This window comes from Euleptes europaea, chromosome 3, assembly GCF_029931775.1.
Source record: "Euleptes europaea isolate rEulEur1 chromosome 3, rEulEur1.hap1, whole genome shotgun sequence".
Taxonomy (NCBI): Eukaryota; Metazoa; Chordata; class Lepidosauria; order Squamata; family Sphaerodactylidae; genus Euleptes; species Euleptes europaea.
The window spans coordinates 20,207,635-20,221,111 of NC_079314.1; positions in this window are offsets into that span (position 1 = coordinate 20,207,635).

Here is a 13,477-nt window from a genome sequence, read left to right on the forward strand (position 1 = left end):
TGGAGGAGAGGGGTATTCATAGATACTAGTCAAAATGAATACTAGTCATGACACATACCTATTCTCTCCAGGATCGGAGGAGCATGTCCATTATATTAGGTGCTGTGGAGCACAGGCAGGGTGATACTGCAGCAGTCGTCTTGTTTGTGGGCTTCCGAGAGGCACCTGGTTGGCCACTGTATGAACAGACTGCTGGACTTGATGGGCCTTGGTCTGATCCAGCATGGCCTTTCTTATTATGTTCTCCTTTAGGACTGGTAATTATCACCCTTCCCTAAACACTAACCAACCTCCTCCCTTTTCTCTAGTTAGCTGTGTGTTTTGCGTATGTACATAATTTTTACTATTTTTCTTCTTTAATTAATAAAACCCATTTCTGTTACAACTGCCTGTTCATTTGAGAGTTCTCATCCGAGATAAGCCTGGTATACACAGATTATCGATCCTAGGTACCCCCTCTTGCTCTGTCTCCAGCTAATTGCCCCAACTTAAGTGGAGACTGCCTGTTCAGGGTAACACTTCCTCCAGTAAAGACCCCTCAGAAATAAGACCCCTTTTTCTTTTACCCTTAGCTGTTTTAATAGGCACCCCCCATTTAGAGCCTAAGTGCCAGGGGATCTGAAACTCGGGGAGTCTCAGAAAGGCACCTGTGTTCCTTTCCTTTCCTTTATCCTTTAGAAGCTCCTTGATCCATTGATCTTGAGCAGCATAATTTTAAATCTAATGTTTAAGGGATATAAGGACTAAGGCACCTGGTTCAGCCATGTCACTGGAGAGTCTCAGGGAAGAGGTTGGGTGTTGCTGGAATTAAAACTGATGAAGCACAATCTCCCCTGGCTCCGTGGCATTATTGTTCCCATGAACAAAAAACTTTTCAATGCCGAGGACGTTACCCAATGCCCACACACAGGCCGGAAACGCGTCTGCCCAGCCCAAGGTCGGTGACTCGATCAAGAAAGGCACTTAAGCCATTAACTTGCCCTCCACCCTTAATGGCAGTCATTTTTGCCTCACCCAGCTCTTTGCGCCCATGCAGATCTGGCTCACAATAGCCTAATCAAGGTAATTTTCTCAACTTTTCCTGCCGAAGTATGACAGCAGTACACTTTAAATCTGCTGGTTAGATTCAAACTTCTTATCTCGACTCAGTCGGGATGGCCAAACCACCACCAGGACCCAGGGCCTTCTGTCCATAAAAGAAGGACCCCAAGCCCCGGCAAACTTTTCCTCAGCTCTCCGGTCCAGATCTCTGCTGGCCAGAACTCTGGTTTCCCTCTGAGAATCCTTGGTGTCTTCTGCAGGGTTTTCTCCTTGTTTTGCTGGCTCCTCACTTTGCTCCTCAAACCTCCACTGCATCAATCCCCAGACTTCTTCAGACCTCAAGCTATCTGATCCCTGAAACTTCCCAGTTTCCTCCCTACTCCCTCTAATGTGTGATCCCTTGCTGGTGTGTGTGTGTGTGTTCTATGTTCTACATTTTTTCCTATGCTATAAAGCTATTAGTGTGTGTTCACAATCACTCTCTCTGTCTCATTCCTTATTTGGGGGTATCATTACGGAGATCTGCCCTGGTATACACAGACTACAATATCTTGTGCGTACCCTTCTGGAGTCTAAAAATGTAGAACATAGAACACACACACACACACCAGCAAGGGATCACACATTTAACAGCTAATTCCCCCACCCCTCTGGGTCTAATTTGTGTAACAGTAGGATTGACACTCGGTTTCCACAATTTCACACAAAGGAGGGTTTTTCCTAACAACCACTACCTAACATCCATTAACTGAAGATGTCAGGGATTGAATCTGGAACCTTCTGCATGCAAAGCAAATACTCAACCACTGAGCCACAGCTCCTCACCCAAATATAGCTACTCCATATTGAGTCAGATGGACTTTGGTTCCTCTAGCTTAATAATATTTGCTCTAAAACAGCTTCCACAGCAATGCATTTCGCAGCACTTAAGGTCGTTTAACTGGAGGTGCAGAGGATAAGAACATAGGAAGAGCCCTGCTGGAGTAGACCAGTAGTTCATCTAGTCCAGCATCCGGTCTCACACAGTGGCCGACCAGTTCCTCTGGATGCCCAACAACAGGGCACTGAGGCCTTCCCCTGGCATTGGCATTCAGGGGTCTATGGTCTCTAAAGGCTTCCTTCAGTCACTGTGGCTACTAGCCACCAATAAACCCACCTTCCATGAATCTGTCCAATCCCCCTTTAAAGTTGTCCATGGAACTCTGAACCTTTTTTATGGAAAACATAGTCTTGCCCCATTGACCCACAGACCCAGCTTCTCATCTGGCTTGTGCTCAATGAACCAGACTTACCAGAAGTAACTGTGAACGTATCAGCCTTTCAAAAGAGCAGGCTCCATATGGCAGTGATACAGTCTCAGAAGGAGATTGTTGCTATTGGAAGCTAATCGGTTGGGGAGATACAAACACAGAAACCCATGGAAATCCATGTGGATCAGAGTCCAGCGTTCCAGTAGATCTCCACCCTGATGCCACCAGGGAACACCTGTCTCTGCAGTGCGTTGCCTGCACCCTCTGCCAAACAATTTCCCTGCCTCTCACAGAAAAATCAAATGACTTACCACCCATGGAGGCAGCTGATTCTTTAAAAAGCTAATCGGAGCAAAACAGAACGAAGAGGAAGGTATCTCCAAATGCCCATTGGAGCACGGCAGACTTTCATAATGGGGTCTGATCCATCCTCATGGCGACTAACCAAACAGTAGCTTGTAGATCCAGGTCGATAATATAAGGCCAAAAACTACAACACCAGCAATGTACTTTAAACGACAAACTTTATAATATTTTTTTAATTTACATAGATAATGACAGAAGAAATTTTTTTTAGTCAGAATGGAAAAAATTTTGGGTTACAAAAACGGCCAACACATAACAACTGTGATGACATAGGCGTAGCATGAAGGACTGGATTCTGTGACATCAGCCAACCCCATGTGGCTATGATGTACAAAGCTGAGACCCAGCGATCCCGCTGGGCTGCCCCCCCCCCCAATCCGGCCAGTGGCAGGGCCCAAAATCACCAGGGCGAAAGCCTCTAGGTGTTCCCTGTCCACAGCAAAGTGGCATCATCAGTGATCTCCCTTAACGTCGCCACTAAGCAACGCCTGGGGGGGGTGGTCATACCTATTAGAACAAGGAGGTACCATGCCTCCTAAACCTTCTGAATCCAGTCCAAATGCTTTCCACCAAAAGCTAGGGAGGGGAGGGTGGGTGCGACGAGAACGGCGAACTGAAGCAGGAGCCTGCAAGACCTTCCTTCTTTATATACTGGAAGCGGACCAGAGTGAAAACTCCCAGGTCCCGCTTCCAAACCAGCCGGCTCCCATCCTCAACGGGAGGCAACGCGATTGGCTCCCTTTTAAAATCGGAAAGCTCCCTGATTGGTGGAGGCTACCGGGCCGGCATGTGGACCCACACGTGCTAGCCCATCATCCCGGGACATGTGTCCGTCCACCCACGCCTCCGGGAGCCTCCGGTTGCCTTTTTGACCCTCCACTCGGCCCGGGCTCTGCAACCCAGGCTCCAGGTAAGTCCCGGAACCTATTTTTTTTGCTAACAGATTTTGTTTACCGGTGACTTCCTTTCAGGAACCCTGACACCAGCACGTTTAATCTGTTAAAATGAGGTTGCCTTATCGCCAGCAGTACCAGTAATTATGCTCTGTGAAGGATTTACTACTTCTCCAGAAAGACTCTCTACAGCCCTGACGTTTATTGCTGGGTCATCAAACCCAGTTAGGTAGCAATTTGTTTATTTTACAACCAGGACTTAATTTCAAAGGTCCAACAGCTCATAATTCCTTCAAGTCCCCAAACATTCATCTGCAGAAGTACAGTTTTCATTCCCAGGTTTCTCAGTCCCACTGTATCCTTTTTCAGATATTGCAGCCATGTGTTCTGGTAGCCTACCAACAACATGTAACAGGAGCACAAGCTACCCACGAACCTCCCAACCATGTTGGGTGAACAGGGGGAATGCACCTTTCTGGGCTGTACCAAGGAGCCCCGTGGCGCAGAGTGGTAAGCTGCAGTAATGCAGTCCAAGCTCTGCTCACGACCTGAGTTCGATCCCGACGGAAGTCGGTTTCAGGTAGCCAGCTCAAGGTTGACTCAGCCTTCCATCCTTCCGAGGTTGGTAAAATGAGTACCCAGCTTGCTGGGGGTAAAGAGAAGATGGATGGGGAAGGCACTGGCACTGGCAAACCACCCCGTAAACAAAGTCTGCCTAGTAAACGTTGAGATGTGACGTCACCCCATAGGTCAGGAATGACCCGGTGTTTGCACAGGGGACCTTTACCTTTACCTATACCACTGTGGCTCAGCGGTACGGCATCTGCTCGGTGTGCAGAAGGTCCACAAGTCCAGTCTCCAGCATCTCCAATTAAAGAAGAACAAGCACAAGGTGAGTAGGTTTGCCAGGTCCCTCTTTGCCATCAGTGGGATGATTTTGGGGCGGAGCCTGAGGAGGGCAGGGTTTGGGGAGGAGAGGGACTTCAATGGCATATAGTCCAATTGCCAAAGTGGCCATTTTCTCCAGGAGAACTGATCTCTGTCAGCTGGAGATCAGTTGTAATAGCAGGAGATCTCCAACTAGCACCTGGAGGTTCATCAAAACAATTCACAGTGAGATGCTAATAGGCTATGCAAAAACAATTCACACAAGGCTCAGTTTTATACATATATTCAAAAGGAGATAGTCCATACAAAACGTGGGGCAAGCAATATCTATAGGTGAGCGGCAGTCAAACAAGAGAACATTATACAAAAATATCAAAAGAGTCCAAGTGGGAAATCAGACTTTTGTATCCACAGGCTATGTGCTGCAGGTGTTTCAAATGGAGACCAAGCTGGCAGTTATAGTAGAATGGAAACGTCTTCCAGGTAATAGACGCTTTCACCAATGATGGCTTCTTCAGCCTTGTTGTTTTCTTTTTTATATATATAGATTTTATTGGATTTTATACTAAAAATTTTCCATTGCATTATACAACATCTATGACAATATAAAATTTCAATTCTAACCTAAAGTTGTTATAGTTCCATAACATATAATAAAGAAAAAAAAAAAAAGAAATGGAAAATTTTGACTTCCCCTTCACCTCTATCTTCCTCTTAATAAAAAGTTCATCTCGTCGTAGTTAATCTAATCTTAATAAACTATCAATATCCTGTATAAAAAAAACCATAATCTGTTAGTAAATATAATTATGCTTATTCATTATAAAAGAAACCAAAAATAATCCTCTGGATCAGATTAGAAAATATTCTTCCATTCTTCCCAATTTTAACTCATATTCACAATAATGCATCCACGCCTCCCATTCCCCCAGAAACCGAACGTCATTTTCTTCATTTAGAAGAAAATGAGTTTTGCCATTTCTGCCACTTCAAACATTTTAACAATCCAGTCTTTTTTCTCAAGAATTTCTAGCCCTTTATTCCCAAAATGATGTCTTAATCTTAATTCCACTACATCATTAATAGCCATGCCACCCGTCCACACTATCAAAGCCTTTGGATCCAGCAATCATGTTTAAATCAATCCTTTAACCATGGTCTAATACTTCCTTCTGTAACTGAAATAGGCCAGTCAGGTATGGGAACAGGATTTCTTTGTTCTCTCTCATTTCCTCAGACAGGATACGTATCCAAAAATAACTCTTTCTGGGCTTCATCTCCATCGTGGCTTCAATCTGTATTCCTTGACCTGCTCTCTTCTTCCTTATATCCACACGTCGTTCCATGACTTTTTTAAATGAAAAGTCTATTTCTTGTATGTCTGATCTCCTTATCGCCGGCTGGTTGCTTTCTTGAACTTCTGTCTTCTTCTTTGTATCCTTGTATTCTTCCATGACTTTTTGGGCAGGAGAGTCCATTGCTTGTATGTCTGTATTTGTGGTCATCGTTTGCATTTTCAAGACTTTTATGTCTTCTATAACCAGATCCAACTTCTGATTGCCTACCTGTGATGATTGGTCAAGAGTCGTCATCATTGAAATCAGTTGAGCCATCTGTGTTGAAATCTGTTTTAATTGTTTAATTGTCGCCTCAGAATGTTTAGCAAGCATGTCCTGTATTTTTTTTTCCATGTTTGAATTCTGTAAAATTCCCTTTGATTTCATAGGAGCAGGGCTATGTATTAAGCCAAAAGAAGCTGGTAAAATACATGTGCACAGACAGCGCCTTTAAAGTTCTAATTAAAAGATAATAATTCAAACATCAGCCTTATAATTTTTTCGGGTTGAAAAGAGTCGAAATTGGCTCTAGAATTGCGTTTTAAAGTTTTGAAATACCAGTGAGTTTTTTTCGGTCGCTCTAGGTCGGGCTGATCAGGAAGTATACAGGAAGTTGCTAGTGCCGTGGACCTTCTACCGCCTCTTCTCGATGGTTGTTCCTTCAGGAATGATTTCCAAGTAACTCGAGTGCGACGCGTAATCGGTCCTACAACTACTTCCTGTTATTTTAGTTCCGATGATAGATAGGTTGTTATAGAGGGTCTTCCGTTCCTGGCGCTCCCTTACTGCAAACGTGGCAGGATATTCTTCGCCGGAAAATCAGGAAGAAAAATCACCCTCCCCTTCCCTTGGACCCATTGGTGATAGTTCTTGTCAATCAAAAGGTATCCTTCCGACTCTTTATTATGGTTTAGGCTGATCGGATTGATAAGGCTCCTGTCGCTAATCCCGATGGCTAACTCAGATCAAACTTTTTCAGTTCGGATTAAGGAGGAATGGGGGTCCCAGAAATATTCTTATCAGCCCCCCGTCTGTTCAAGTTTCCAGTAAGTAGACGAAGAGTTCTTTTGTACTCACTTGGGTGTCAAGAGGTGAGGTTCTTTTCTTTATGTAGTCCTTATGTTGGTATTAAGGTGGTGGAGGGTGGAGCTTGATGCCTAAGTTGCGTTTTGGCGATGTCCTTCCCTAGTGCCCTCGCAGGACCGGCGTCCAGGACTCCGAGGGGCTTAAAAAGCCCCCTCAGAGTACCTAGGAGGTCAAACCGCGTTTGCGGGCTGCAGGGAATTCCTGCTTTCCAACCCACTTGCAAGGGTCGGATTGGGGTATCTATGTACCCCAGAAATAACGCAAACTTGGATTTCTCCCAGGACAGCCTGGGGAAATGGAGTGCTCTCCCCAGCAGCAGCACCGGAAGTCAGCCTTGTTGTTTTCTTAATGCTACATACATAGTAGTCTGGAGGTTGAAGTTTGCCTGTGTAGATTTAGCTTACGCTTTTCTGGGTCTCTGTTTGAAACACCTGCAGCACATAGCCAGTGGATACAAAAGTCTGATTTCCCACTTGGACTCTTGGAAAATCTGTAGGAATTCTTTCTACTTTCAGGACCAGCTCTTACAGAGACTGAAATTATACTGGAAAGTCTTTAACACTCAAAGAGAAACATTAGACATAGATTTGTTGTATATATTGTTCTTTGACTTGTCGTTTGATATTTTTGTATAATGTTCTCTTGTTTGACTGCCGCTCACCTATAGAAATTGCTTGCACCACGTTTTGTACTGACTATCTCCTTTTGAATATATGTATAGAATTGAGCCTTGTGTGGATTGTTTTTTGCATAGCACCTGGAGATTGGCAACCCTATAGGTGATGGCGATCCCCTGCCACTCTGAGTAGACAATGCTGACTTTGATGGACCAATGATCCGATTCAATACAAGGCAGATCCATGTTTTGCTTCCAGGTTTGACATTACCATTGATTTAAAAAAACAACAACCCTGACATCTGTAAGCTCCCTGGGGAGGGAGACCTTTAGCGTGAGCCATTGTGCTTTCTTGGTTTCATGTCTCCTCCTGAAAGGTCACACCCGGCAGCAGCAAAACACAAACAGGCCATCTTTCATCTCTTGTGTTGATTCCTGAAAGGACACAGCGGCTTTCTTCTCTAGAAGCCTGACTTACATATTGCCTTTCTCCAAGTGAGTCATTAGCTGCTTAAAGTCACCGCCATAAATCACACAGTGCAGTAGCCAAAACCCTTCCACTCATCTGATTTCAACAATACACACAACCACACAAATTAGCTATCCATCTGGCCCAAGAAAGAGAGTTCATGGTACGGTTGGTCTGGAGATGGAAACCCAGCGGAGACTAGGCCAGGAGGCCAAGAAAGTGGCATAAGAGCTTGTTTTCAGGCAGCGCGGTGGCATTTCTCGACAGAAACACTCTTGACTTCAGCGCCAGAACCTTGCTCTTCGCTGTGAAAGAAAGGTGCGCTGCTAGAGTTGCCAGCTCCAGGTGGGGAAATACGTGGAGATTTTGGGGGCGGAGCCTGAGGGGGATGGGGTTTGGGGAGAGACTTCAATGCCATTTTCTCCAGGCGAACTGATCTCTATCGGCTGGAGATCAGTTGTAATAGCAGGAGATCTCCAGCTAGTAAGTACCTGGAGGTTGGCAACCCTATGTGCTGCAGACATCTGCCTCTCTGAAATTCTCCCCTGTTCAAATTTCTACCAGGAGTTCCAAATAATGGGGTTTTGTTTGCAAAGAGGAAGCCCAAGAATTGCAGATCCTTCATTGTTGCATTTTGTAATTTCCACATTTTTTCCCTAAAAGCTCTGTGCATGATAGCTTCCGGGTCCTGCTATTCATGCGTATCGTTGTTCATCTCAATAGCTTGGATTCCACAGAGGATTTCCATGAGCGGAAGGGGGAGGTGCTCTTTGCTGGCTCCCTGCTCCTGCAGCAAACGTATGACTCCTCCCTGAGAGCCAGCATGGTGTAGTGGTCAAGAGCAGTGGTTTGGAGCAGTGGTTTGGAGCAGTGGGCTCTGATCTGGAGAACTGGGTTAGATTCTCCACTCCTCCACGTGAGCGGCGGAGGCTAATCTGGTGAACTGAATTTGTGTCCCCACTCCTACATGTGAAACCAGCTGGGTGACCTTGGGCTAGTCAAAGCTCTCTTAGAGCTCTCTCAGCCCCACCCACCTCACAGGGTGTCTGTTGTGGGGAGGGGAAGGGAAGGTGACTGTAAGCCGGTTTGATTCTTCCTTAAGTGGTAGATAAAGTCCGCATATAAAAATCAACTCTTCTGCTTCTGCTTCTTCTGCTTGCCTATAGGCGTGGAACCTCAAATGCAAGGGGACTAGAGAGCAAGGCCTACAAACACATTCCCCAACTCCTGCATTAGCATTCGCCAATACACTGAACAAATATCAGAACAGCTGTACCCCAAAAGGAGTACATTGGGGGCATTTGGAAAGGGGGAAGGTGAGAAAGGCATGCTCCATGGATAGAAATCCCTTCCACCTGTAGAAATGGAGGGGGGGCATGGCTCGGTGGTAGAGCAGAGAGGCTAATGGTTTGTTGGGCTCCTACGCTTTCATGGCTCCGTGTAAACCAAGCTGCTCTTCTTTATTGTTCAACTTCTGTTGCACATCAGACGTACACATAAAGACAACATAGATCACGTAGTAGAGGAAACACAGGCCAGGGGGCCTGTAGCTTACGGAAGAGCCCTGGCTTTTCCTGCAGAAGATTCCCGGTTCAATCCCTGGCATCTCCAGTTAAAAGAACTGCAGTAGTTGTGTGAAAGACCTCAGACTGAGTCCTCAGAGAGCTGCTGCCGGCCTGAGTAGGCAATACGGACGTTGACAGACCAATGGTCTGATTTAGTATAAGGCAGCTTCCTGTGTTCATATCCTCTTATCGGATTCAACCCTGGGGTTGGTTCTCTGCTGGACATTTCTCCACAAAGCAGCTATGCCGTTCTGGGATTAGCCCTGTCTCCAGGCTCTGGGTAGAGATGCCTAGAAGAACGGAGCCTCTGAGCATGACCTCAGGGAAAGGGCAGGTTCTGATTTTGTATTACCAGAAATGTTATGGGTCTTCACTTGATAGATCGCTGTGTTGGAAGGTTCAAGGGGACATTACATCCATCCAAGCATGCCCAAGTAGACTCTGCCCTCTGGAGGTGCCACGTAACTTTTGCTGTGCCTTTGAGAACTGTCGTTTGCACATTGGCCACAAAAACAGTTTCAGAGGTCTTCATTCCTTGCATTCATCTTCTGTGCAAAGTCAAATCTGCAGAGCAGAATAATGTAACAAGGGTTTCCCCAATGACTAGGATATCAGAGAGCCAGCGTGGTGTAGTGGTTAAGAGGGGTGGACTCTAATCTGGCGAACTGGGTGGGATTCCCCACTCCTACACATGAAGCCAGCTGGGTGACCTTGGGCTAGTCACAGTTCTCTCTGAACTCTCTCAGCCCCACCTACCTCACAAGGTGTCTGTTGTCGGGAAAGGAAGGGAAGGTGATTGTAAGCCGGTTTGATTCTCCTTAAAAGGTAGAGAAAGTCAGCATATAAAAATCAACTCTTCTTCTTCTGTCAGGAGTCAGCCAATGTTCAAGAGCCAGCATTGTGTAGCTGTTAAGAGGGGTGGACTCTAATCTGGAAAACTGAGTTTGATTCCCCGCTTCTCCACATAAAGCCTGCTGGGTGATCTTGGGCCAGTCACAGTTCTCTCAGAACTCTCTCGGCCCCACCTACCTCACAAGGTGCCTATTGTGGGGAGAGGAAGGGAAGACAACTGTAAGCCTGACAGTGGGGGAAAGTGGGTATAAAAACCAACTCTTCTTCTCTTTCCGCGTGCTCTGAAGTGGCGCTATAGTTTCATTACTTGACGGACAGGGCTCTCACCATTTCAGGGGGTCAAGGGAGCCAAAAGCTAAACACCATTTTAAGAAAACATTTGAAAGCACTAAAACACTTAGAATCAATATTATTGGAATGTACAATTCACCTGCTCAATCCCAGCTGTGAGGATTGCTCATATACAGCCACTGGGCTCTTCTGGTTGCTGGAAAGCAGCTGCGAAGAGATGCTCCGCCTTTCCCCCCCCTTTTCCAGCACCAATCACCTTTTGATGGGAATGCTGAGGGTGGTATCAATAATCTGATTGGTGTAGGAAGATACCCGCAGGGGGATGCTGAATGGGAGCCTGAGATGTATTCCTCTGCTGCATCTCCAAGATCGACCTCTTCCTCTTTGTACCTAAGGGCCCAAACAGACTAAGGGCTTCCCCCCCACACACACCATGGATCTCCATCAGACTATAAGAAATAAATTGTAGGCATGCATAGATGCAGTGGGAAGGCAGCATGGTATAGCCCGCTCTCTTCAAATCTCAGAAGCTAAGCAGAATCAGCCCTGGTTAGTGCTTGGATGGGAGACCACCAAGGAATACCAGGGTTGCTATGCAGAGGAAAGGCAATGGCAAACCATGTCTGTTAGGCCATTTACGCATGGCTGTTTCCTCGTGGGCACCCCGCCGACTACTTCAGGCCTTAGCTTTGGTGATGCTTGCATTTTCTGACCGCCAGAGGTCGTCTCGCTCTCCCCGAGCGTTCCCTGTGTTTCCCCCACGTTCTGTGGACGCTGGCTAAACACAAATCCAGAAAACACAGGCAAAACGCAAGGGGAGAGTGAGATGACCTCTGACTGTCGGAAAATGCAAGCATAATCAAAGCAAAGCCCCAAAGTGGTCGGGGGGTGACCACAAGGAAACAGCCATGCACAAATGGCCACTGTCTCTTGCCTTAAATACCCCTTAAGGGGTCGCCATAAGTCGGCTGCAACTTGACAGCCCTTTACACACAACCATAGCCGCAGTGCATATCGAGATCACATAGGGAAAGAAAAGAGGATCGAACCCTTCATGCACTACTTCCTTTTGCTAGTTGAGACAGGGCTCCTTATGCAGTTTTAGAGGAAAAGAGACATTTGTTCCCAATAAATCTAAATAAAGAAATGTATTTATCTGTATCCTGCTGTGCTCCCCCAACGGGGAATGAAAGCATTTGGCAACATTGCTCTCTCCTTCTTCATTTTATCTGCACAATAACAACCTTCTGAGGTAGTTAAGCTCAAAGAGAGTGAGCAGCACAAGATTATCTTTTGAGGTTCGTGGCAGAGTGAGGATTCGAACTTAGGTCTCCCAGATCCTGCTCCCACATTCTAACCATTACAACAAAGTGGCTCTCGTGGCCCTTTAAAGCCAGTGTCCCCCCTTTAAATGCCTGTCTGTTTTGACCCTTATGGTAGTGTTAATAAAAATCTTCTATTGCAATTCTCTCTGTGTGTGTCTCTCTGTTTCTCTCTCTCTCTCTGTGAATATGTCAACTTCTCTTTGAATAATGCAAAGCAGGGAAGAGCAAATGAACAAGATCTTTTTGAGCAGGTACTGCGTGTACATTTCCGCATCCTTTTGTGTGCGTGCTTAAAGTAATAATGTGAGCAAAACATACACTGCGCTAGAGATCTGCAATATAATGACATTTATATAATTATATTTATATGATTCTGTTGGTTCAAGGTCCAAATTTATTGCATCTGGCCAAAGGCCATTACAAAAATTAGGCTAATGATGCTGTAAGTTCATATGACACTCTTTGATAACATTTACATTTACGTTTTAGTACCAAATTAAAACTCAAGGGAAAGAAAGAAAGAAAGAAAGAAAGAAAGAAAGAAAGAAAGAAAGAAAGAAAGAAAGAAAGAAAGAAAGAAAGAAAGAAAGAAAGAAAGAAAGAAAGAAAGAAAGAAAGAAAGAAAGAAAGAAAGAAAAGGTTTCTCTAGACCACTGAAACTTATGAAAGTGTTGAACATAAGACATTCAAGGTTATCTAAAATTTAACTAACAAAACCAACAATTTGGCCCGTGGCCCGTATGTCTGACACCCCTGTCATAGGGTCTTGAAGGCAAGAGATGAACAGAGGTGGTTTGCCATTGTCTGGCTCTGTACAGCAACCCAGGACTTCCTTGGTGGTCTCCCATCCAAGTACTAACCATGGCTGACCGTGCTTAGCTTTTAGAGATCAGACGAGATCGGGCTTGCCTGGGCCATCCAAATCAGGGCAACAAGCAACTACCCTGCCCCATACAAGGGATGCATAAAGGTATTCCTTAGAGCAGTGGTTCCCAACCTTTTTTTGACCAGGGACCACTAGGACTTTTTTGTTCGGTGCAGGGACCCCAAGGTTCAAAATAAAAATTCTGAGAATTTGAAAATAAACTTTAATCATAACTGTTAGTTAAACATTAAACTTAGAATAATATTTGAATATATTTTTTATAATAGAGAACTTTTAATTGAAAATATTAATTTATTATGGGGTTATAACTTTGTTTCACGGACCTTAATTTAGTTCTCGTGGACCCCTGGGGGTCCACGGACCCCCAGTTGGGAACCAGTGCCTTAGAGAAACCGATCAACTTCTACACAGTTGCCTTGTTGATTTCAGACCAGGTTTTAGCCATAGCTAAGATCTTCAGATTTTGTCTTTAAATGCTGCTGTTGGAATTCTAAGAACAACGGAGGGAGAGAAAGAATTCCACAGGAATGTTTATGTTTTTGTGGCATATCATGAAATGTAGCCTACGTTCCCCAAATTAGCAAATGGTGGCAATATGTACTATAAGCAGAA